This window comes from Adiantum capillus-veneris, chromosome 10 (assembly GCF_014529385.1).
Source record: "Adiantum capillus-veneris isolate H3 chromosome 10, ASM1452938v2, whole genome shotgun sequence".
NCBI lineage: Eukaryota > Viridiplantae > Streptophyta > Polypodiopsida > Polypodiales > Pteridaceae > Adiantum > Adiantum capillus-veneris.
In genome coordinates, this window is record NC_140940.1 from 51,470,677 (window position 1) to 51,496,768 (window position 26,092).

Here is a 26,092-nt window from a genome sequence, read left to right on the forward strand (position 1 = left end):
TCTTCTTTTTGCCCTTATCACCAGAATTGCCAAACAAAGTGTTGCCAGCAGAAGCATTAGGAACAAAAGTTTTGCCACTCGCAGCAGAACCATAAGAAGTGGATGCATTGCTGTTACCACTCTTTCTTTGAGAAGCAATAAAAGCCTGTTAAACTGCACGATGTTTAGTCCTATTTTTTTTGGAAAGTGACTCTTGCAACAGCAATGTGCATAATGCATCAAACTTGAGAACTTTTGGATTTCCTTGGGTCATAAGTCTCCAAGTACTAGCAAAAGTCTGGTAAGAATCTTGTAAGGCATCAAGAACAGTCTGCACAAGGGAACTGTTTGAAATGACTTCACCTGTAGAAATAAGTTGCTCATTGATATCCTTGACACTAGCAAGGAAAGTGTCCATATCATCTTCCTCATGCATAATCTTCGACTCTAGCTCTTTACACAGCAAAGCAATTTTAGCCTCATTGCGACTTGCATAAAGACCAGCCAATATATCCCAAGGTTGTTTTGCAGATTTTGTTGAACGGATGTGAGGAACAATGGTGCGCTTCACAAACAACGCAATCAATGCATGAGCCTGCGCATCCTTTACATCCCAACGAGATTGTTCTGCCATAGGCAAAACAACTCTAATAGCAGCAATCCTTGCAGCAAGACCTGCAACATCCTCAACATCGGCTTCATCCTAAGAACCAGGACGTACATCAATGCCCTACACAATGTTCCAGACGCCCTTTGACACAAGAACGTGTTGCATCATATAAGCCCACATAGGGTAATTGTCCCCATCCAACCTGTCCTCAGCAGCAAAGATCTTGAAGACATCTGCGTTGTTGTCAGCCATGATAAATGTTGCACCTGATGTGAAAACTGCCCAAAAATAGGAGAAACGGAGTGGGAACAACACGTGCTATATAGAACGAACACGTGTTATACAAAAATCGGCACTGACATAATTTCTACACAAAATGAGAAAATTGCATGTGCAGACCTGCCTGTAGTGGAAACAGAGGTCGAAATGAGCCTGAATCGGAAATCTGAGCAGACCAAGCTCTAGGGTAAAACCCCCAACTTAAGGCCACCTAAGAGAGGGAGCCTAGATCTCCGATCTCCGAGCCCAATTATAACAAGTCAGTAACTCATTTGATTCGCTTCGTCGAGAGCTTTACAAAAAAATTGATCTCAACTTTTTTGATGATCGGATCCGAAAGTTATAAATCCATTTATGCATTCTTGTGTAACAAAAATGGGTGTGAAAAAGAAGACACACCAACCCCAAAAGAAAGACATGGGTGCCAACAAGGGTTAAAGTCATCCATTGCCCAATGAAAAGGTTGCATTTCAAATAAAATGAACGTTGAGCATTCTTTTGAATTGCACAAACTTGGTTCAGCTTTGTCTTATTATTGGGGGTGTCATTGTCCTTTCTTTGGGGGGTGGTTTTTTATTGGCCCCTTTACCCTACGAGCTTATCCGAAATATTTGTCGACCTGCGAACGCTCGCCAAACCTCACTGTAATCGAAGAAAGTGAGCAGGCGTGTGCTTGGACCAGCTGGCGACTAAGCCCGAGAGGACGTAACCTGCTCTGATACCAATTGTTGGAATTAGGGTTGCAGAGAAATGCACACAGCTTGGAGAAGACTAAGGAAGCTCAAGGCACACAATAGAGAGTATGTTACTTAGTGTGCAATGGAAAGATGGATAGCCCTAGAGTGAGGGGCGTATATACAATGCTCGGGGGGGGGGAACCTCCTAAAGAGGGAAAAAATGCCCCGCGGTCCTAGTGTGTCCACACACATCACTACCACATGTATATGGTAACAACTGGTCGGGGGTTGCCTGCCACCGTAGCAAGCAGTCCAATATCTAACCAAACCCACTTCGGCTTAGTATGAGTTGGTGGGGCGGTCGGGAAGATGGAACCTCGATTTTGAAGCATAAGGGAGGATTTTCATGTGCAGGGGTTGTACCCCTCCCATGCATTAGTAAAATTTTCACAAAGATATATAACGAAGCAGGCAGGAGGGAACACCATTTGAAGAGGACAATGGTAGAACATAGAGTTTCTCAACTCTATCAATATATTTTGATATAGTTGAGGAAGGAGGCAGCTTTAACATGGTTGATGCATGTTGACGGGGGCTCAACTATGGCCGTGCAAATGTGCCCTAAATTGTTGCCCAAAGAATTCATAAGGGTGTTTTGTATCAAGTCTATACTCTACATATACATAAACATCAACATGTGCACAAAATAGTATCATAACTGTATAGCTCATTCGTTATACAATATTTATGATAAAACTTGCAATCTGCTCCTGCACAATAGAAAAGAGTCGGAACAACTCTTGTATGTGTTGGGCTCTCTGTTCGGCCGGATACTCTACATACATATAGAGATGTATACCGTTTTACAAGAGCACAAACTAGTATCATAATTGTATAGCTCATTTGGTGTACAATAATTATATCAACAATAAAATAAGTTGATATTGTACATACATATAGAGACGTATATAAGCACTATTTAACTAAAGAACTACACAATCATAACTATCTATTTACACAATGGGTATCATTATTATCATAATTGGTCTATCTATAATTTATATCCTATTCAATGGATACTCGAAGCATGTACATTATCCACCTTCTTATCATATCTCATCATCTCATGCATACTACCGAGTGGATATCCATTTTAGACATGGTGTCCCAGTACATATATGACTGGCTGGTAGATATTGTCCTATCCTATATATCATCTTGTCTTTTGATATTGTCTTGGAGATATTGTCATATCTTCCTATTGTATCTCATGATCATCTCATATATACTACCCTATGGATATCTCATGATCATCTCATGTATACTACCATGTGGATATCCATTTTAGATATGGTGTCCAAGTAAATATTGTTGAAGCTATGTATAGAGCTCACCCTCATGCTATATATACGTTGAGGTCGCCATAATATATCACTACAGGTTTTAGACATTTTTATACCTATTTTTATACATAAATTGTGAATAACTATTTTTAGACTCAATAAAAATTCAATTGAATGTAAATATTAGGCTTTTACACATGGGATTTTTACTACATCCCTTTTTTTCACTGGAAAAAATACCTATACTTTTTTCTAGCAATGAAAAAGGAATTTCTAGGTAGATCAATTATCACCTTTCTTAAGTGTAAATATTTATACCACATGCTTATTATGGAACCCGCTTTAGAGCTTAAACATTTAAATTTTGGTATTTCCCCTTATTTTGCTTGTAAGAAAAAGTTAAAGAACATTATTTAAAATTTCAAAAAAATAGAAAAAAATGATATTAAAACATGCAACAAGGACTATGTGGATAAACATGAAACTACGAAGAGGAAGCTCTAGCCTAGAGTTATGCATGCTCCTCCATGTAAAGCAAGCATTGTCAGAGATGAGAAGCCAAACATGGACGACATCTTTTGTCGTAACATGGACACTACTTTCTCGGACTTTGCATATGCCCAAAGGAGCGACATCCATGACATCCATCCATCACATTTTGGATTGGCTCTCACAAACTGAGGAAACCAATTCATCCCATTATACCAAAACACAGGCAATCATGTTCTACAAGTGGAACCTCTCATCTTCTTCCTACATGCTCCAAGCTTGGGGATGGCTTGCTTTTGTGATGAACCAGAAAGCTCTTCGTTCAACAAAGCTTCTTCACCTTGAAGGTAATCTTAGCATTGTTTATGAAACTATTACCTGCAACACATTAGCTCTGCAAGCGGCGGCTACGACCACTCTCTCTCTCTGGGGCAAACGGAGGCACTGGCTGTGAGAACGAGAGGCACCTCCTTCGACAGCATAAGGCTGTTGATTTGGCCACACCCCTTGCAGCCGCTACCGCATTGACAATTGGCGCCGCACCCACAATTACCAGTGCATCACAACATATTTTCTCTCTCTCTCTCTCCCTCTCCCTCTCTCTCTCTAGCCAATCAACCGTCCGTCAAGTCTAGTACTCTTGCGAAATTTGATCCGTGCGGGGTGTGCACGACATATATATGCGTCGCTTTCTCGGGTCTCGATGGCCACCTCGCTGCATCAACTCTGCTCGCTTGGTCGACCAACCACACTAACTTTTATAATTTTCTCACAATAAAATCAGACACGATGAAAAAATCACAGTTGTTTTCACACAAGAGAAAAACAATCGCTTGTGAGAAAAATAGTGCTAGCACAATTTTCTCACATTGAGTAAAATTATCTTATGTGAAAATCATTCCTAATGAAACGTTCACATGTGAAAAAGAGCTTTCCATTTTCCACATGTGAGAAAAAAATTCACTTGTGGTAATTTTGATATTCCTCTCTTTTGAGAAATGCTATACTACATTATCAGCCACCTAGAATTACATATTTACACAGGTAAAATATGATCAAAATTAAGTGATGGATTTTATGTTAAGCTTTAAAATGCAAATTCAAATATCATAATTTCCCATACACGCACATAACTCAAAATTCCCTTTCCGTTCGCATCTCCAAATGCTTGAAACCATTTTGATGCCTCAAACCTTCATAAGACTGTGATTACAATCGGGGACAAACTCACCTTTACATTCATAAGATTCTCAGATGTGATGTACAACTGACTTCAATATGCCTAGGACGGGGGAAAATCTTGGCTATTAACAGTTCTCAGAAGAACATGATAATGGACCTTATGTATCAAGGATAAGTTGGTTGGGGTGGCTGCCCTGTTAGCCGATGTAATTTGGGGCCCTGGATGATGTCATGGCTCAACACGAGCATGACAAGACCTTGTAACTATTTGGGTTGATTAATATAATCCACTCACAATTGTGAGTTTTGCTTTAATTTCTATGTAAAAAAAGATTCTCAGATGTGAAGCCATCAAATACAATTTGAAGTGTTGAACTTGGTTGTTATCAATAAATCTTTACAAGGGCCTTAAACCACTACATAAAAATCTACCATGTATCTTGTATCAACTTTTCCCACTCGATCTAAACTCTTTTGACATGAACAAAGAAGAGAAGCAACTCTTCCTCGTGGCAAATTTTGTATCCTCGTCTACAGTTCGCAATTATATTGTTTTTTGAAGTGAGATCTTGCCAATGCATGATTTTTTTACATACACCATAAAACAAACAGAGTTATTCAACTGTAGAAAGAACAAAGAATTTCTAAAATTTCAGATAATATTATGATATGGTGCATTTAAAATTTTGATAGCCAGCTACATAAGAAGATTTAGAAATTTTCTCATGTAGGAAAAGGGAGCCTTTTTTAGTGTTTTTCATACAATGCATAACATCATGAGAGTCTGCTCGGGAGCCACCGCCTACCTAGCTAGGTACGATTGGGGATAGGGGACCACCGGCCCCTCCACCGAGCCGGCGGTCCCCTGCCCCCAATCGTACCTAGCTAGGTATGATGTGTCCCCCTCACAAAAGCTCGTGATGTTGAGGTAAGTCATAATGTGGGAATTATTGTGAGAATCTGTCAAAAATTTCTTGTGTACTATTCTGTCCGTGAAACGGTGAGAAGTAGTGGGGGAGATGAGACCCCTCCACTTATCTCGCTTTATCTGCTACCATATACATGTAGTAGTGATGTGTGTGAACACACTAGGACCGCCAAGGCATTTTTTCCCTCTTTAGGAGGTTTTTTCCCCCGTGCATTGTATATACTCCCATCACTCTAGGGCTATCTATCTTTCCATTTGCACAGTAAGTAATACACTCTCAGTTGTGTGCCTTGAGCTCCTTCATCTTCTCCAAGCTGTACGCGTTTCTCTGCAACCCTACTTCCAACAATTGGTATTAGAGCAGGTTGCGTCCTCCCGGGCTTAGTGGCCAGCAGCTCTAGCACACACCTCCTCATTTTCTCCGATTACAGTGATCTTTGACGAGCGTTCGCAGGTCGAAAAATTTTTTGGTTAGCTCGTAGAGCTTAGTGTGCTCAGATTTTTTGATTCGGGCTCATTTCGGCCACCGTTTCCACTACAGGCAGTATTGCATACGCTATTTCGTCATTTTGTGCAAAATTTCTGTCAATGCCGTTTTTTGCATAACAGGTGCCTTACAGTCTTCTACGGTTTGTGCTATATAGCACGTGTTGTTCCCGCTTTGTTTCTCCTCTTTTTGGGCAGTTTTCACATTAGGTGCAACATTTACCATGGCTACTAACAACACAGATGTGTTCAAGATGTTTGGTGCTGGTGAGAAAAGATTAGATGGGGACAATTACCCTATATGGGCTTACATGATGCAACATGTTCTTGTGTCAAAGGGCACCTGGAATATTGTGCAGGGCATTGATGTACGTCCTGGTCCTCAGGATGCAAACGATGTTGAGAATGTGGCAGGTCTTGTTGCAAGGATTGTTGCTATTAGAGTTGTTTTGCCTATGGCAGAACAATCTCGTTGGGATGTAAAGGATTTGCAGGCTCATGCATTGATTGCATTGTCTCTGAAGCGCACCATTGTTCCTCACATTCGTTCAACAAAATCTACAAAACAGGCTTGGGATATTTTGGATGGTCTTTATGCAAGTCGCAATGAGGCTAAAATTTCTTTGTTGCGTAAAGAGCTAGAATCGAAGATTATGCATGAGGAAGATGATATGGACACTTTCCTTGCTAGTGTCAAGGTTATCAATGAGCAACTTATTTTTGCAGGTGAAGTCATTTCAGGCAGTTCCCTTGTGTAGACAGTTCTTGATGCCTTACCAGATTCTTACCAGACTTTTGCTAGTACTTGGAGACTTATGACCCAAGGAAATCATGAAGTTGTCAAGTTTGATGCATTGTGCACATTGCTGTTTCAAGAGTCACTTTCCAAAAAAAGTAGGACTAGACAACGTGCAATTGAACAGGCTTTAATTGCTTCTCAAAGAAAGGGTTGGTAACAGTAATGCAATTGTTAAGTATGGAGCCTGATTTACCCTTGTAATTTTCTGTGGTAAAAGCGGACATTTGTAAGGCCCCCATTATGAGGAGAAGCCATCGTGCGTGAAGGAAAATCACTCACCGGAAACCAAAATTTTCATGGACAAGAATCAGGGGCAACTTTAGAGGCCTCGGGGGCGGAGGCCTCCGAGACTTTTTTTTCGCCGGAATATTATGGCCGGACGGCGGCCGGAAAGTGGTCGGAAAACAACCGGTCGGTTGGCCGATGGTCGATAGTCAATGGCCGGTGGTCGGAAGTCAATGGCCGGTGGCCGAATTCAAAAGCGGACTTGTCTTCTCAAGGGCGGCCACACATGGGCGGATTGGAGGGTCCGATTTGGACTTATTCGCACAAGGGCGGCTACACATGGCTGTCTCTCATAAGAGAGGGCAGCCCTTTTGGCCTATAAAAGGAGGCCATTTCTACACACATTTTATAGTGTGAGGTTGATGCAACAAGGTGAGTGTGAGGTGGTGAGAGTGAAGCAAGGCAGGAGCTCTATCAAGGGTTTAATCCCTTTGTAAACTACTTCTTCTTTTGAAGTGCTAAAGCCATTGAGTGGCTGCTTTCCCGTGGACGTAGCCCACATTGGGTGAACCACGTATATCGTGTGTAATCTCTCTCTCTCTCTCTACTCTATAATCTCTTGTGTGTGAAATCTATCTCTCTCCATTAAGTAATCTACTCAAAAATCTATTTAGCTATGTCTTATTTTTCTAACAACTGGTATCAGAGCAAGGTTTGCTCGTAGCTAAATTATCTCAAGGAAATGATTCCTTGAATTGAGTGGGAGTTATGGCGGAGGAAGGGAAGCTCAAGATTGAGAAGTTCACCGGCAAAAACTACCAACATTGGAAGATGCAGATTGAAGACTATCTCTACCAGAAGGACCTCTATTTGCCACTAGGCGGTCTTGCGAAGAAGCCCGCAACAATGGAAGATGAAGCATGGATTGTCCTTGATCGAAAGGCACTGGGAACAATCCGGTTAAGCTTGGCGTCAACCGTGGCCTTCAATGTTTCGGAGATGAAGACCACGGAGGACTTCATGAAGTCACTTGACGACTTCTACGAGAAACCATCGGCATCCAATAAGGTACTTCTTATGAAGTGCTTGTTCAATCTAAAGATGGCAGAGAATGGTTCAGTTGAAGAACACCTAAATGAATTTAACACAAACATAAGTCAACTTCGATCAGTGAAAATTAATTTTGATGACGAAGTGTGAGCTCTTCTTATACTATCATCTCTATCGGATAGTTGGGACAGCCTTGTGATGGCTGTAAGTAATTCCATCTCTGGCACAAATACTCTTAAGTTTGATGATGTTGTGGGTGTTCTCCTAAGCGAGGAAATGCGAAGGAGAAGCACAGGAGAATCATCAAGTGCTGCACTATCAGTGGAAACAAGAGGAAGGCCTAAGGAGAGGTTCAAAAACCAAAAGGGTCGTGATCGCTCAAGGCGGAGCAAGTCAAGCACAAAGTCAGTTCTTGAATGCTGGAACTGCGGCAAGAAGGGCCACGTCAAGAAGGATTGCTGGTCCAAGAAGAAGAAGGAGACAGAGTCTCAAGACAACAAGCCAACATCGGAGGCCAATGTGGCAGGTAAAGTAGAGCAAGATGCTCTAATTCTCTCATTAGACAATGTGTCTAATTCTTGGATAGTAGATTCCGGGGCTTCATTCCATGCGACACCACACAAGCAACATTTCCAAGACTACACCAAAGGTAATTTTGGGTATGTATACTTGGGAGATGATGAAGCTTGTGAGATTGTCGGCAAAGGTACAGTTTCTGTCAAAACTGCTAACGAAAATGAATGGAAGCTTAAAGATGTTAGGCATGTTCCTTCTCTTCGCAGAAATTTGATCTCTACAGGACAATTGGACAATGAAGGTCACAACATTGCATTCGGAAACAAACGGTGGAAGATCTCAAAGGGATCTTTGGTGGTTGCCAAGGGAGAAAAAGTCGGTACACTTTACTTGTGTACAGTTAGCACGCAACCTTCAGCTTGTGCAACAACTACAGAAGTTGACAGTGCGGTGTGGCACTACCGACTTGGACATATGAGTGCCAAAGGAATGCAAATCCTTCAAACAAAGAAGCTTCTACTAGGTTTGAAAGAAGTGGACTTAGAGTTCTGTGAAGATTGTGTTTAGGGTAAACAAAAGAGGGTAAAATTTCAAAAATCAAAAAATGAAAGAAAAAATAAAAAACTTGAGTTGGTTCATTCTGATGTTTGGGGTCCTGCAAGTACACCATCACTTAGTGGATCATTGTACTATGTAACATTCATAGAGGATGCGACTAGAAAAACATGGGTTTATGTCATGAAGAATAAATCCGATGTATTTTCCATATTTCAAAGCTGGAAAGCCTTTGTGGAGAATGAAACAGGTACCAAGGTTAAATGCCTCAGATCCGACAATGGAGGCGAATATTGCAGCCAAGCTTTTGAAAGCTTTTGTGCTAGCAATGGCATTCGGAGGCAAAGGACAACCCCAAAGACACCTCAACAAAATGGGATTTCGGAAAGGATGAACAAGACAATCATGGAACGAGCACGAAGCATGCGGCTACATGCAGGCCTACCGCTTGAGCTTTGGGCGGAAGCTGTAAGTACGTCTGTGTACTTAATCAATCGGTCACCGTCAACGGCATTGGATGGGGGAGTTCCAGAAGAGGCATGGACAGGTAAACCGGTGAATTATGCATTTCTCAAAGTGTTTGGGTGTGAGGCTTTCATGCACATAGATAGAAGCCTAAGATCAAAGCTAGATGAAAAGTCCAAAAAGTGTTTCTTCATTGGCTATGAAGAAGGAGACTTTGGGTATCGCCTATGGAATCCTGAAGATGGTAAAATCTTAAGGAGTAGGGATGTAATTTTTAACGAAAAAAATATGTACAAAGATTACTTGGAAAGAAAACAAACAAAAGAAATAGGTGATGAGTACATGGAGCTTGAGGACGGTGAAGACTCAAGGACTGCAAACGGTGACAATGTGCAACAACGTCAACCAAATGAGGAGCCTCAACCTATTCCCCGAAGATCTACAAGAGCAAGTATACCTCCAGAAAGGTTTGTTCCTTCCTTCAACCATCTCTTGATCTCAGATTCTGAGAGCCGGAATCATACGAAGAAGCTATGCAACATGAATCCAAAGAAGAATGGACGAAGAGCATGCAAGTGGAGATGGACTCACTACATCGCAACCAAACATGGGAGTTGGTTGAGTTGCCTAAAGGTCAGCGGGCACTTCAAAACAAATGGGTGTACAAGCTGAAGGAAGAAGAAGGTGGGAAGAAAAGGTACAAGTCTAGGTTTGTGGTAAAAGGTTTTTCTCAAAAGAAAGATATTGACTTCAATGAAATATTTTCTCCTGTTGTAAAAATGAACTCAATTAAGCTTGTCTTAAGCCTTGTGGATGCTCATGATCTAAATCTCGAGCAAATGGATGTAAATACGGCATTCCCTCAATGTGACTTAGAGGAGGAAATCTACATGCTTTAACCAAAGGGGTATGAAGTAAAAGGTAAGGAGAAAATGGTTTGCAGATTAAAGAAGAGCTTGTATGGTTTAAAGCAAGCATCAAGACAATGGTACTTGATGTTTGATCGATGGATGTTGGATCATGGATTCACAAGATGCAACTCGGATCACTGCGTCTACACGAAGAATTTGGGAGATGGGAAATTCATCATCCTAATGTTGTATGTTGATGACATGTTGATTGCAAGTGCTAACATGCAGGACATCAAAGACCTAAAAGAGGAGTTGTCCAAATCTTTTTCAATGAAAGATTTAGGTGCTGCAAAGAGGATACTTGGTATGAAAATATCAAGGGACAGGACGAAGAAGACAATAAAGCTATCTCAAGAAGATTACATCAGGAAGATACTAGAAAGGTTTGCAATGCAAAATGCAAAACCAGTTTCTACACCTTTGGCTGGTCATTTTAAACTAACGAAGGATATGTGTCCAAAGACACAAGAGGAGATAGCCTATATGTCTAAAGTTCCATTTGCTGCAGCGATAGGTTCTCTAATGTATGCTATGGTCTGGACAAGGCCAGACATTGCACATGCAGTGGGAGTTGTGAGTAGGTTCATGGACAACCCAGGTAAAGAGCATTGGCAAGCTGTGAAGTGGATACTTAGGTATCTAAAAGGGACAACAAAAAATGCTTTGTATTTTGGAGGAACTGATATTTTTCTAGAAGGGTATGCTGATGCAGATATGGCAGGTGACAAAGATACTCGAAGGAGCACTACTGGCTATGTGTTCACGGTTGGAGGTACAGCAATAAGCTGGGATTCAAAGCTGCAGAAAGTGGTTTCACTTTCTACCATGGAAGTAGAGTATGTAGCAATGACGGAGGCAAGCAAAGAAATTATGTGGCTTCACAGATTCTTAGAAGAGCTTGGATTCAAACAAGACAATTGTGTGTTGTACAGTGATAGCCAAATCGCTATCCATCTTGCGAAGAACTCAGCCTTTCATTCAAGGACAAAGCACATTGAGGTGAGATATCACTTCATACGCACTCTTTTGGAAGAGGGACAGCTAAAGCTAGGAAAGGTGCATACAAGTGAAAATCCTGCAGACATGTTTACAAAGGTGGTCAACAAGGAGAAGTTGAGCTTTTGCTCATCTTCAATCGGCATTCAAGGATAAGAAGCCAGAATGGAAAGTAGTCACAGGTTTGGTTTGGAGATCAGTCTCCAAGTGGGAGATTGTTAAGTATGGAGCCTGATTTACCCTTGTAATTTTCTGTGGTAAAAGCGCACATTTGTAAGGCCCCCATTATGAGGAGAAGCCATCGTGCGTGAAGGAAAATCACTCACCAGAAACAAAAATTTTCACGGACAAGAATCAGGGGCAACTTTAGAGGCCGGAATATTATGGCCGAAACTTTTTTTTTCGCCGGAATATTATGGCCGGACGACGGCCGGAAAGTGGTCGGAAAACAACCGGTCGGTTGGCCGGTGGTCGGTAGTCAATGGCTGGTGGCCGGTGGCCGAATTCAAAAGCGGACTTGTCTTCTCAAGGGCGGCCACACATGGGCGGATTGGAGGGTCCGATTTGGACTTATTCGCACAAGGGCGGCTACACATGGCTGCCTCTCATAAGAGAGGGAAGCCCTTTTGGCCTATAAAAGGAGGCCATTTCTACACATATTTTATAGTGTGAAGTTGATGCAACAAGGTGAGTGTGAGGTGGTGAGAGTGAAGCAAGGCGGGAGCTCTATCAAGGGTTTAATCCCTTTGTAAACTACTTCTTCTTTTGAAGTGCTAAAGCCATTGAGTGGATGCTTTCCCGTGGACGTAGCCCACATTGGGTGAACCACGTATATCGTGTGTACTCTCTCTCTCTCTCTCTCTCTCTCTCTCTCTCTCTACTCTATAATCTCTTGTGTGTGAAATCTATCTCTCTCCATTAAGTAATCTACTCAAAAATCTATTTAGCTACGTCTTATTTTTCTAACAACAACCACTTCTTATGGTTCTGCTGGGAGTGGCAAAACTTCTGTTCCCAATGCTTCTGCTGGTAGCACTTTGTCTGGCAATTTTGGTGATAAGGGCAAAAAGAAGATGTGTTGCCATTATTGTAAAGCTAATGATCACTTGATCAAGCACTGTCCTAATTTGAAAGCCAAAGAGGCTAAGGAGAAAGAGGGTGGTTCCACTGCAAATGCTGGTTCCACTACCAATGCAGCCATTGTTGAGTCTTCTGTGAAAGGAGACGGTGATGCTGATGTTGATGCAAAATGGGTTTTAGTGTAGAGTTGCTACAGATTCACATGTATGGTATTTTGACAGTAGTGCTACAAAGCACATTACCTCACATCGTGAATTGTTTACCTCTCTTGAGTCTGTCCCTCATGGAAATTTAGTCACTTGTGCCAACAATGCCTCTTATCCGGTTCAAGGAGTTGAAAAGATTGTCGTTACTGCTGCAAATGCCAGTTCTTTTAAACTTGTTGATGCACTTTCCGTACCTGGGATCAAGAAGAATCTTTTGTCTGTATCTACAATTGCTAGACTTGACGTTGTAGTCAAATTTGTGGATGATCGATGTATAGTTCATGATCTATAAAAAGATTGCCTTAAGGTTAGGATAATTTATTGCCAACGCCTCTGAAAAATATATCAGATTGAAGACCTCCTACAACCTGAAGAAATTGTTGCATCTTGCCTTTTGTGCCGTGGACTGTATAAGCTCACTTTGTGTGACAATTGTGGACAAAATTTTGCAAATGCAGTTGCTGATTCAAAGGATATTTCAGATGCAAAACTTTGGCATGCACGTTTTGGTCATCTGAATTTTGCCAGTTTGCTGCGTTTGCAGAAATCTAATATGGTTGCTTCTTTGCCACCTCTTGAAGCACATGTCAAACATGTTTGTGAAGGTTGCATTTTGGGTAAGATGCAGCGTTCTAAGTTTCCAAAGGATGGTTCAGTTCGGGCCACATGCAGCTTGTAGCTTGTGCATAGTGATGTTTGTGGGCCCATGCAAACTCCGTCCTTGGGTAATTACCTTTACTTCGTGACTTTCATTGATGATTACTCCAGGCATGCATGGGTATTTCTGCTTAAAGCGAAGTTCGAAGTGTTTATGTGCTTCAAACAATTTCTGGCTATGGCTGAAAATGTCTCGAAATGTACTATGGACACCCTCCGTTCTGATAGAGGGGGGGAGTATATGTATCATGAGATTAATGCATTTCTGGCTAGTCATGGGATAAAACACCAATGTATAGTGCCTTAAACACCTTAGCAAAATGGTGTTGCTGAGAGGAAAAACAGGTCACTGATGAAAACGACACGATGTATGGTCAAAAGTCAAGCTTTGCCGCATTCTTTTTGGCTTGAGGCCATCATGTGTGCCACTTATGTTCTTAACAGTTGTCCTATGAAAGCTTTGCAGTCTATTACTCCATATGAAGCATGGCATGATAGAAAGCCTTCTATTGAGCACATGCGTGTTTTTGGCTGTTTGGCATATGCTTTGGTGCCACAAACACAACGCAAAAAATTGGATGATAAGGATGTCAAATGTATTTTTGTTGGTTATAGTGTTGAAATCAAAGGTTAGAGGTGTTGTATCATCCGCAAACAAAGCGTATTTTGGTTTCACGGGATGTAGTGTTTGTGGAAGATTGTGTTCAGCCCTTGTTGTCATGTACTAGAGGCAGCAATGTAAGCTCATAGGACATTTATGACACTTTGTTGCCTCTTTTTAGTGGTAGAAGTTCAAATGTAAATTCCAATGAGGCAAATGTACAGCCTATGGGGGTTTCACAAAATGTTGGAGATCAGCCTATTACTGATGGGATGGTTTTTTATGGGATGGTTTGGAATTGTATTCAAGGAGCACATTTATGCTTTTTCAGAACCTTTAGCACTTGGGCTTTCAATAGGACTCATGGGTAGTATTACAACATATGCGGGATGGAATCAAAAATAGGTTATACTTTTTAAAAGTGGCAATGTAGAGGCATCTCTTGTTGGCCTGCTCTTGGGCATGTCTGTGACTATGATCTCCCTACTTGCGGGCATTGATTCAGCAAAAGCCTCACAATTAATGATTAGTGCCAGACGTTGTTCCCAAAAGCCCACTCCTGATCAAGAGATTTCCAACATACAAATATCAGTTAGCTTTCATTATGGGATACTGAGGTCAACAATCATTACATTTGCAACACTTTGCTTATGGGGAGGAGCTTTAGGCTTGCTTATTGGTGGCCGTAGTTTGCAAAAGCTATGCATCTTGTGGTTTGCATTCTTGGAACCTAATGCTTTAACAAAAGAAAATAAAAGCAACCAAAAGGAATTAGAGTTATCTAATTTTCTCAAGGGGTGGGATGAGATGGCATTTGGCACGTTTTAATGGTAAGGGCATTCGTGGGAAGGTGAAGTGGCTACCACTAGGACCCTTTTGGAAAACCTCATAGGAGCTTGTTTGGCGGGTATTCCCGCGCTCTTGCAATTTGTGAAGACTAATGATACTACTATATTGCTTCTTGGAGGCCTCCAATTGGGTTTCATTGGATGCTTGAGCACTGTCTCAACCTTTTTTGCAGAAGTCTACACAATATACGTGGGCTACAAGAAATCAAAAGCGTATATATACACTTTCCTAATCTTGATTTTAGGTTTAGTTCTATGTATACTGCTATATTCAATCCCATCATGGACAATTGATTATGTGAAATGGTAGTCCCTTGGTGAAAATAAATAAGATATATTCTTTTCTCTTGAGTTCTTGAGAGAGAGAGAGAGAGAGTCCTGCAATTATGAAAAAAATGGTTATAAAAGGGATGGGTGATGAGAAAGAAGCATGCAGTGCTCAATAGTACTAGTATCGTGTGCACTGCGTCGAGGTACAGTGTGTGCACTCACTGTGGGCGGTAGATACCATTGGCAATTGTGATGTTGCATACTAAAGTGAGCATGCACTGCTCAAGTGTTCACTTTGTGTAGAACTCTTTGAGCCCCACCTTCTTGCAAAGCATGAGAAGGACCAATGTCCATGCTGAATGGTGGCCTGTATATAAGTTTTGGCAACTTCTCCATGGCTACCATTCACTTGGCTGCCTCCAGGAGGGAGTCAAGACAATAAAAGAATTCTATCACATGGGTTCAATAATAGGGATTATTTTCTCATATTTCACATACAAAAGGGTGTCAAAAAACTGATACTGAAAAAAATACAAATTGAATAGGGAAGTCCTTTTTATTAGTGAAAAATTCAAATTTGAGGGGTTATTTAAGTAGTCCTTGGACGCACACTATATTTTGTTTTACAGATGGTGCCGCCCCAGAGTTGGCTACCCATGTCGAGCCTTGTGAAAACCAAATTGAGCTGTGCATTACATGTAACAAATACGTGAGATTGCATGACAAAATTACACATGTTTTACAACATTAGAATGGTATCATTTTCAATTTTTGACTAGTTGGATCACAATGATGATGATGTAAGAGTTGGTTGTTTGTCACCCTTCATTGTCCCAAAAGAACAATATACCTTTCCAACTATGATCGCTTGTACACCCAAAGAGAGTAGCTCAGTTGGCTGGGCCTTTCTGATGTATCCCCAAGGTTGAGGGTTCAAAGTTTATAAGTTGTGCTCAATTCATGGGAAAGTTATTCCAATGGTATAGCCCCTAATTAGAGGTACAATTTGTATAGCACTGTCTGATTGTAAGGTGAACACCAATGTCCGATTATAAATATAGCGATGATTGTAAAGTTCTCTTACTACCTTCCCCTTAGTGATGGTAACAAGTCATCACATCATTTGGCACGTTAGAAATTGTCTCAATGGTTGGAGACTCAGCCACATTAATCTCTTCAATTTTCACAGTGCTTTTAGGTTTGACAGACTTCGCTTTCTCCTTGCCCTTGTTACGCTGCAAATTGCACCAATCTTTCTTTAGGTGTCCCTTCTTATGGAAATATAACACTCAACATTTTTCATATCTTTGTCACGACTCTTGCTACGACCTTGCCTGCGATCCTGAGAATGACTGGGTGGCTATGACCACACTGCCTTTGTTTGTCACATTGCCACTAGCCACATACGCATCACCATGCCCACTGACACCAAGAGATTGACATCGAATCTCCTCAGGGAGCAACACACTAGCAACTCCTCACGGATCTTTTTTGAGAGAGAGAGAGAGAGAGAGAGAGAGAGAGAGAGAGAGAGAGAGAGAGAGAGAGAGAGAGAGAGAGAGAGAGAGAGAGAGAGAGAGAGAGAGAGAGAGAGAGACAGAGTGGGATTCATCGTCTTAAAGGTTATATTGATCCATGGGACCAAATACAACATGTAGTATGCTTGAAGACTATGAATATAATGGTGGAAACTGACAAATTGAATCCATGAATTTTTTGGGAGAAAGAAATGTACACCATGGTCCATGCTAAATGTAAGAAAATAAATTTGATGCAATGAAAAGCCAAGCACTCACGTAGGGTACGATGCTCATACTCTCACCATGGTCCTATATATAGCTAAGAGCCAGAGGGCTAGGGACCTATATGTAGGACGGTTGGGTGTTTATTCGCAAGTCTCTCTCCCCTCTCTCTTACAACTAAATAATTAACCAAAGCAGGTGTTGTTTATTGATATCAATTGTTTACTTGGTAAGCCTAATGAGGTTTTATGGGCTCTTTCTATAAATAGGCACACACATTTTTAATAGAGTCATCTCTCAGAATAGCATGAAAATCAATGTGCTGATTGTCACCCAAAATTAGTACGTGAAGAATCTCTCTAGGGGGGTTAGAAACTCTAAGGCGAGATGTGTATTGCCCTGCATCCAACTGAGCTAGCTCCCTCCCCGAATCTGCTAGGCACACCCAACTATGGTGTCTATTATGTTGAGATGTCGAGCTCTACACCTTGAGCTGGCATCCACTACCGGTCTTGGCCGCTTACGGCATTTACTCACTGGCGCGGTAGGTGACCGGCACGGAGGATCTCTGCCAGTGATTCTACAGCTGGACTACACTTATAGTGCCAGCCTAGTACGCTTCTAGCGAGTTCACACTTAGTGACCGCATGTACATATGTGCTACTTTTCAGCTTTAGCACTTAGTCATTTTGTACTCTCTTTTCTGTGAAGAAGAAGAAGAAGCTTTCCATCTCTGTGTGCTTTGTGCTTGTCTTGTGTAGCTCTCTTGCATCCTCATTCTTTACATGGTATCAGATCCTGGTGCAGGCAAGAGAGGCTAAGAGAGCAAGAGCATCACAATCCCTTCGTTCGCAATCCACGACCAAATTTTAGGGGTTTTTCGCACAAGTTTCTGAACAGGTCTCCAAAGTGCAGTATACAGAGATTTACTGTACAAGTACAGTGGTTGTGAAACGCTTGATTGTGGACACTCGTTGAGTGTAGAAAGCGTTACAGGAACCACGATAGCAGGTTCAGCAGATTTGCAGGTTTTTGCAGATTGCAGCTATTTTGTCTTAGTGCTTCAAGATGTCTGACGGTTTCAGTCAGATTGTTACTGAGAAGCTTGAGAAAAATAACTACCCTGCATGGAAGTTCAGAATAACAAATTTCCTAAAAGGAAAAGGTTATTGGGACTATGTAGAAGGAGACAATGAAAAGGAACCAGAGATTCCCGAGGCAAATGCTACAGCAGAACAAAGGAAAGCTTTGAGGGACTGGCAACAACGCCAGAGCAAAGTGATGTATTGGCTGTCTATGAGCATCACAGATGGCATGATGGGCTATCTACAGGATGCTGAAACCCCCGCCATTGCATGGAGAAACTTAGGCAGAGTGTTCGAGGTGAACACCAAGGCCAGGAAGCTTCAACTAAAGTCGGAGCTAAATCAGGTTAAGAGGAACAACCTCTCAATCAATGATTATGCCTTGAAGATCAAGAGTATCATTGAGGCTCTTGGATCTATTAAAGTCTCAGTGGAAGACGATGACATTGTCCATGCATGCTTGGATGGTCTAGGAGATGAGTATGTACATTTTAGGTCTTCCATGAATACAAGAGACGACATCCCCGTGTTCCAAGATTTGATTTCTATGCTTATTCTTGAGGAGAAGAACCTTGACACATCTTCTTCTCATGGCAGAAATAATTCTGAACAGGCCTTCTATTCTAACTCCAACAGAGGTAGAGGTAGAGGTAGTGGTCGAGGCCCAAGGGGTTGCAGGGGCCAATTTCTGGAAGGTCAATCAAATCAAAACAATACAGGTGGCAGGGGAAACCAGTCTCAAGGCAGGGGGAGTCAAAGAGGTCGTGGTGCAGGATCAAGCAGGCAGCAACATACTCCAGATAGTAGAGAATGTTGGACTTGTGGTGAAAGAGGTCACATGTCACGTGACTGTCCAAAGGGAAAAGCAAGTAGAAAGAGAGAACAGGGCAACTATGCATCTACTAGCAGAGATGCAGATGACAGCAAAAACGAGCGCATGTTTGTTATGCAGCATGTAATGAATACAATGACTGCAGAGAATTCCACCCAAGATGATGTTTGGTATGTGGATTCAGGTGCCTCTAATCACATGACGTCTCGTGGAGAGTGGTTTAGAGATATGCGCAAACCAGATGTGTCAGGCTATGTGCAGACAGGAGATGACACTGCTCACCCCATTGCTCATGTAGGGGACATACCTCTAAATACGAAGAGTGGGAAATCAAAGTACTTAGCAGATGTACTTCATGTCCCAAACATTACAAAGAATCTTGTTTCTGTTGGACAAATGGTTGAGCAGGGTTTGCAGGTTCGCTTCAATCCAAATGGCTGTTATGTAGAAGATTTCCAGAATGGCTGTAAGCTGATCACAGAGGGCAAATGTGTGGGCAGAATGTTTACGTTGAATGTAGACATGCCTGAGGTAAAAGCTGCATTATTTGCACAGGGCACAGGTGTTGTGGCTGATGTTGACATTTGGCACAAACGCATTGGCCATGTCAATGAGCAGAGATTGCGCAGCATGCAATCAAAACAGATTGTAAAAGGTTTGCCCAAATTCAAGGTGGATGGTATGCATAAAGTGTGTGCAGCATGCCAGTTTGGAAAACAGTCAAAGGGCTCATTTCCACATGAGCGCAATGTATGTAAAAGGCCACTTGAGGTGGTGCACACAGATGTTTGGGGTCCAACCGATACTGCAAGTATACATGGTTGCAGGTATTATGTCTCTTTCATTGATGACCATACAAGGAAAGTATGGGTCTACTTCATGCGTAACAAAAGTGAAGTGTTTGGTCACTTTCAAGACTTCAAAGTCATGATTGAGAAGGAGACAGATATGCAAATCAAGACATTGAGGTCAGATGGAGGGGGAGAGTACTTCTCCAATGATTTTTCAGATTTTCTACGAATGCATGGTATACACAGGCAGTTTACATGCAGATATACTCCACAGCAGAATGGGTTCGCAGAAAGGAAAAACAGGCACATTGCAGAGGTTGCACGTGCATTGATGAATGAGAAGAACATGCCTCATCATTTCTGGGCTGAAGCTGTAAATACAGCTGTGTACATTATGAACAGGACACCTACAGCTGCGGTGCATGATGTAACACCTGAGGAAAAGTTTACATGTACAAAGCCTGATTTGGCACACTTGAAAGTGTTTGGCTGCATAGCTTACGTGCATGTACCAGATGAGTTGCGTAGGAAATTGGATCCTAAAGCAGAGAAATGTATTCTTGTGGGATATTCCCTTGAACAAAAGGGGTACAGGTGCTACAATCCTACTACACGAGAATTACGAGTGAGCAGAGATGTAGTCTTTGATGAGATGAGCAGCTGGTACAGTAATGCACATGGCACTATTGGGGCTGATGTAAAAGATGATGTGGTTGTACAAAATGTGAGGCCACAGTCACAGGTTTTGAGAGGACCACAAGAGTCCTCTTCTCGTGGCTCTGTTGAGAAACCATGGAATGGTAGACTACGTACGCAGGTTACTCCACCAATAGGTACAGGGAATGTATCACGAAAAGGAAAGGAAAAGGTTGATGAACCTCCCTTTATGGTTGATGCATCATCAGGTTTTTCACATGTAGACATGGATTCAGATGGTTCTGAACAAAGTCTTGATGAGGAATTTGGAATTCCGGCTGTCAAGACACCTGGTGTAAGGAAAGTACAAGAAGATGCTAGAGGACAAAGGAGTGACCAAGGACCGCGCAGATCTTATAGAGTCAGAAATCCAGTTCAGAAATTGACTTATGATGGGTATCTAGCGCATCACCAAGCCTACATGGCTAAGGTGATACAGGATGTGGAGCCCACATGTTTTGAGGATGCAGTTGGAAATGTGCATTGGGATGATGCAATGAATGAAGAGATGGCTGCATTGGAAGCGAATGACACATGGGAGTTGGTGCCATTGCCAAGTGGCAAGAAAGCTATTGGTTGTAAATGGGTGTATAAAACCAAGCATAAGGCTGATGGTAACATTGAGCGTCACAAGGCAAGGCTGGTCGCAAAGGGTTATGCACAGACGTATGGCATAGACTATGAGGAGACCTTTGCTCCAGTGGCAAAGATGACGATTGTGAGAGCTGTCATAGCAGTGGCTGCATCTAGAGGATGGATTATGCATCAAATGGATGTAAAGAATGCCTTCTTGAATGGTGAGTTGCAAGAGGAAGTGTATATGGATCAGCCACCTGGTTATGTCGATCCAGGTTACCCAGATTATGTATGCAGACTTCTCAAAGCTTTGTATGGGTTGAAGCAGGGCTCTAGAGCATGGTATGACAGGATTGCCAAGTATCTTGTCAGTATTGGTTTTAGGAGAGCTCATGCTGATCATTCACTCTATGTACGTGAGAGTGATGTGGGGATTGTGGTCATTACCATATATGTAGATGACCTTATTATTGTTGGTGACAATGCTATGGAGATTGACCATGTGAAGGGTCTTCTCAAACAGGAGTTTGAAATGAAAGATTTGGGCGAGTTGCGCTACTTTCTTGGCATTGAGGTGATCAGGACTCCAGAGGGTGTATGGCTGTCACAGAGACAATATGCTTTGTACATGTTGTCAAAGTATGGTTTCCATTCCCTTGGATGTGAATGCAAAGCTGAGTGCAGAGAAGGGTGATGTTGTTGAGGATGTCAATATGTACAGGAAGATGGTGGGTAGTCTAATCTACTTGACTATCACAAGGCCAGACTTGAGCTACACAGTAGGCTTGGAGAGTCAGTTCATGCAGCTTCCGAGGAAGCCACATTTGGATGGAGTACGACGCACACTTAGGTATGTGCAAGGGACTCTTGACTACGCATTGTTCTATGCAGCAGATGCACCATTAGCATTGTATGGGTATACAGATGCAGATTGGGCAGGTAGCATTGTTGATAGGAGATCTACGAGTGGCTTCATGTTCTCTTTTGGGAGTGCTGCTGTTACTTGGAGCAGCAAAAAGCAGCCTACGGTTGCTTTATCGAGCACAGAGGCCGAGTACAGAGGTGCAGCAGTTGCGGCGTGCGAGGTAGCTTGGCTACGCACATTACTTGAGGACTTGGGAGTGCAGGTGGACCAGCAGATTGTCATTCATTGTGACAACCTCAGCAGCATGCAGTTGGCTAGGAACCCAGTGTTCCATGCTAGGACCAAACAAATAGAGGTCCATTACCACTACGTTCGAGAGCAAGTGTTGGCGGGCGACATCGACTTGGTCTACGTCAGCACAGAGGAGCAGATAGCGGATATCTTTACCAAGGCCCTCGGAGCTGAGAAGCTTCGACGTTTCCGGACTATGCTTGGACTCTACGACATGCAGAGCTCGAGGGGGAGTGTTGAGATGTCGAGCTCTACACCTTGAGCTGGCATCCACTACGGGTCTTGGCCGCTTACGGCATTTACTCACTGGCGCGTTAGGTGACCGACACGGAGGATCTCTGCCAGTGATTCTACAGCTGGACTACACTTATAGTGCCAGCCTAGTACGCTTCTAGCGAGTTCACACTTAGTGACCGCATGTACATATGTGCTACTTTTCAGCTTTAGCACTTAGTCATTTTGTACTCTCTTTTCTGTGAAGAAGAAGAAGAAGCTTTCCATCTCTGTGTGCTTTGTGCTTGTCTTGTGTAGCTCTCTTGCATCCTCATTCTTTACATATTAGAGCCAACTCCCTCTCGCACGCACACCCTCCCATCAAGCACTCACGCTTGCATCACACAACCACCCACCCACATGAGCCAAGCTCCTGCAACCCCTTCGGCTTCATCCCATCTTCGCTACTCCTCCTTGCGTTAGAGTACATTGCTTCTAGTTACTTTTATCAATGCTTTATTTTATCATCATTGTTGCATGATAATTAACTTAAAAGAAATGTTGTTTATTAGGGTGAGGCTGCTAGCCTTACAATTCGGATCAAGGGAATGGCATGGATCATGCCAAGGAACCGCATGTAGGTTCCATAACCCATACAACCTCATTAGGCTTACCAAGTAAACATGAAGCTATTAAGAGTCCACTTTTCCCACCTTCAATTTAAATTTTAAAACTAATTTCAAAATTTGTGTTTAGAGTTTCAAAATTTGCAGGGTTTTTTGGAGTATTGGCTCCAAACTGCACTCAAGTGTACCCTATTAAGGTTTGATCTCTACGTGAGATTTGAGGTGAACAGAGATATGGTAGGTGTGTAAAGATCATGCAATCTTTCAGTGCAGGAGCCTAATGACCATAGATGGCGATCCAGGCTGGCGTGCAAACTGATCTTGAAGACATGATTGGGAACATGGTACTAGGGAATCTCGGGTAACCTCATTGCATTCTCCATTTACCACCACTAATGACTTAAGAGTTTTGTTGGATTTAGTAGTTTTAGAGAGACTCCTCAGAGATCTAGCCTTTCCTCATCACCTACAAAGCACAATTCCCCTTCTGAGCTTGGGCTTTCCATCTTGGTACTTGCACTCTCTACAGGTTTGGAAAGCAGCTTGTCTTCACCCACCTTCCTGTGAGTGCTATGGAGTTGGTTCCTTGCTTTTGGACGACCGAAGTGTATGGACCTAAACATTTGCTCTCATACATCCATGTAGTAGGTGATACACTTTTTGAAAATAAAAAGAAGAAGAGAATCTACATAGATTCTCCTTATGCAGTCTGTGTAGAATAAGGTCCCAAGGAGGGTTTCCTCCTTGGGTTAGACGAGTACATTAAGTTTGATGTGCAAGTTTTCAGCCTTAAGGACTATAATGATGCCGTCAAAATCACCTTAGCACAAGAGATGAAGCACTACAAAGGCAAGCTAAAGGAGAGCAAGTCGAGTACCTCTCAGAATGAACCACACGGAAAGACCAATGTTAAGAATGATGGTAATTCTTCTTCTCGATCTTCTTCTACACCTAGAGCATAGAATTCTCCCAATGATGATAAAGAAAAGGCTAAAAACAACACTCTCTCGCTCTCACAGTCGAAGGAGCACCTTTTGTGGTCCTTTGTTGTGACAAGAACATTCCATCTTTGCCACTAGTCTCTCACTCTCATGTTTTGAAAGGGGGTAAAACACATAGTATGATTGTCCTCTTTTTCCCATATATTTAGCCATGAGCTCTCCCTACATACATTCCTCTCCCAACCACGATGTGGACTCTCTATTGCGACACTCATTTCAGCCATTTTTGAGCATGGAGAGTCACTTATGACCTCCACTCTTTGTCCCATAGGGTTCTTGTTCGATATGGCTTGGAAGTTCTCCTTGGTGATGTATTGTCTGTCACACATGAGTCAAATATTGTATACAGAGACCTATCAACTAATATAGTAGGCTCATTTTTTATGGGATGGTTTGGAATTGTATTCAAGGAGCACATTTATGCTTTTTCAGAACCTTTAGCACTTGGGCTTTCAATAGGACTCATGGGTAGTATTACAACATATGCGGGATGGAATCAAAAAATGGTTATACTTTTTAAAAGTGGCAATGTAGAAGCATCTCTTGTTGGCCTGCTCTTGGGCATGTGCGCGACTATGATCTCCCTACTTGTGGGCATTGATTCAGAAAAAGCCTCACAATTAATGATTAGTGCCAGACGTTGTTCCCAAAAGCCCACTCCTGATCAAGATATTTTTAACATACAAATATCAGTTAGCTTTCATTATGGGATACTGAGGTCAACAATCATTAAATTTGCAACACTTTGCTTATGGGGAGGAGCTTTAAGCTTGCTTATTGGTGGTCGTAGTTCGCAAAAGCTATGCATCTTGTGGTTTGCATGCTTGGTAGCACCTCTGAGTGTTTGGATGAGATGGCATTTGGCACGTTTTAATGGTAAGGGCATTCGTGGGAAGGTGAAGTGGCTACCACTAGGACCCTTTTGGAAAACCTCATAGGAGCTTGTTTGGCGGGTCTTCTCGCGCTCTTGCAATTTGTGAAGACTAATGATACTACTATATTGCTTCTTGGAGGCCTCCAATTGGGTTTCATAGGATGCTTGAGCACTGTCTCAACCTTTTTTGCAGAAGTCTACACAATATACGTGGGCTGCAAGAAATCAAAAGCGTATATATACACTTTCCTAATCTTGATTTTAGGTTTAGTTCTATGTATACTGCTATATTCAATCCCATCATGGACAATTGATTATGTGAAATGGTAGTCCCTTGGTGAAAATAAATAAGATATATTCTTTTCTCTTGAGTTCTTGAGTTCTTGAGAGAGAGAGAGAGAGAGAGAGAGAGAGAGAGAGAGAGAGAGAGAGAGAGAGAGAGAGAGAGAGAGAGAGAGAGAGAGAGAGAGAGAGTCCTGCAATTATGAAAAAAATGGTTATAAAAGGGATGGGTGATGAGAAAGAAGCATGCAGTGCTCAATAGTACTAGTATCGTGTGCACTGCGTCGAGGTACAGTGTGTGCACTCACTGTGGGCGGTAGATACCATTGGCAATTGTGATGTTGCATACTAAAGTGAGCATGCACTGCTCAAGTGTTCACTTTGTGTAGAACTCTTTGAGCCCCACCTTCTTGCAAAGCATGAGAAGGACCAATGTCCATGCTGAATGGTGGCCTGTATATAAGTTTTGGCAACTTCTCCATGGCTACCATTCACTTGGCTGCCTCCAGGAGGGAGTCAAGACAATAAAAGAATTCTATCACATGGGTTCAATAATAGGGATTATTTTCTCATATTTCACATACAAAAGGGTGTCAAAAAACTGATACTGAAAAAAATACAAATTGAATAGGGAAGTCCTTTTTATTAGTGAAAAATTCAAATTTGAGGGGTTATTTAAGTAGTCCTTGGACGCACACTATATTTTGTTTTACAGATGGTGCCGCCCCAGAGTTGGCTACCCATGTCGAGCCTTGTGAAAACCAAATTGAGCTGTGCATTACATGTAACAAATACGTGAGATTGCATGACAAAATTACACATGTTTTACAACATTAGAATGGTATCATTTTCAATTTTTGACTAGTTGGATCACAATGATGATGATGTAAGAGTTGGTTGTTTGTCACCCTTCATTGTCCCAAAAGAACAATATACCTTTCCAACTATGATCGCTTGTACACCCAAAGAGAGTAGCTCAGTTGGCTGGGCCTTTCTGATGTATCCCCAAGGTTGAGGGTTCAAAGTTTATAAGTTGTGCTCAATTCATGGGAAAGTTATTCCAATG

At 42.1% G+C, this 26,092-nt stretch overlaps 2 pseudogenes; both read left to right on the forward strand.

Moving 5' to 3' along the window:
* Positions 1-14,301: 14,301 nt before the first annotated feature.
* On the forward strand, positions 14,302-15,192 carry LOC147448829 (uncharacterized; annotated as a pseudogene).
* Positions 15,193-24,148: 8,956 nt separating this feature from the next.
* LOC147448830 (uncharacterized) lies at positions 24,149-25,074 on the forward strand (annotated as a pseudogene).
* The last annotated feature ends 1,018 nt before the right edge of the window (positions 25,075-26,092 follow it).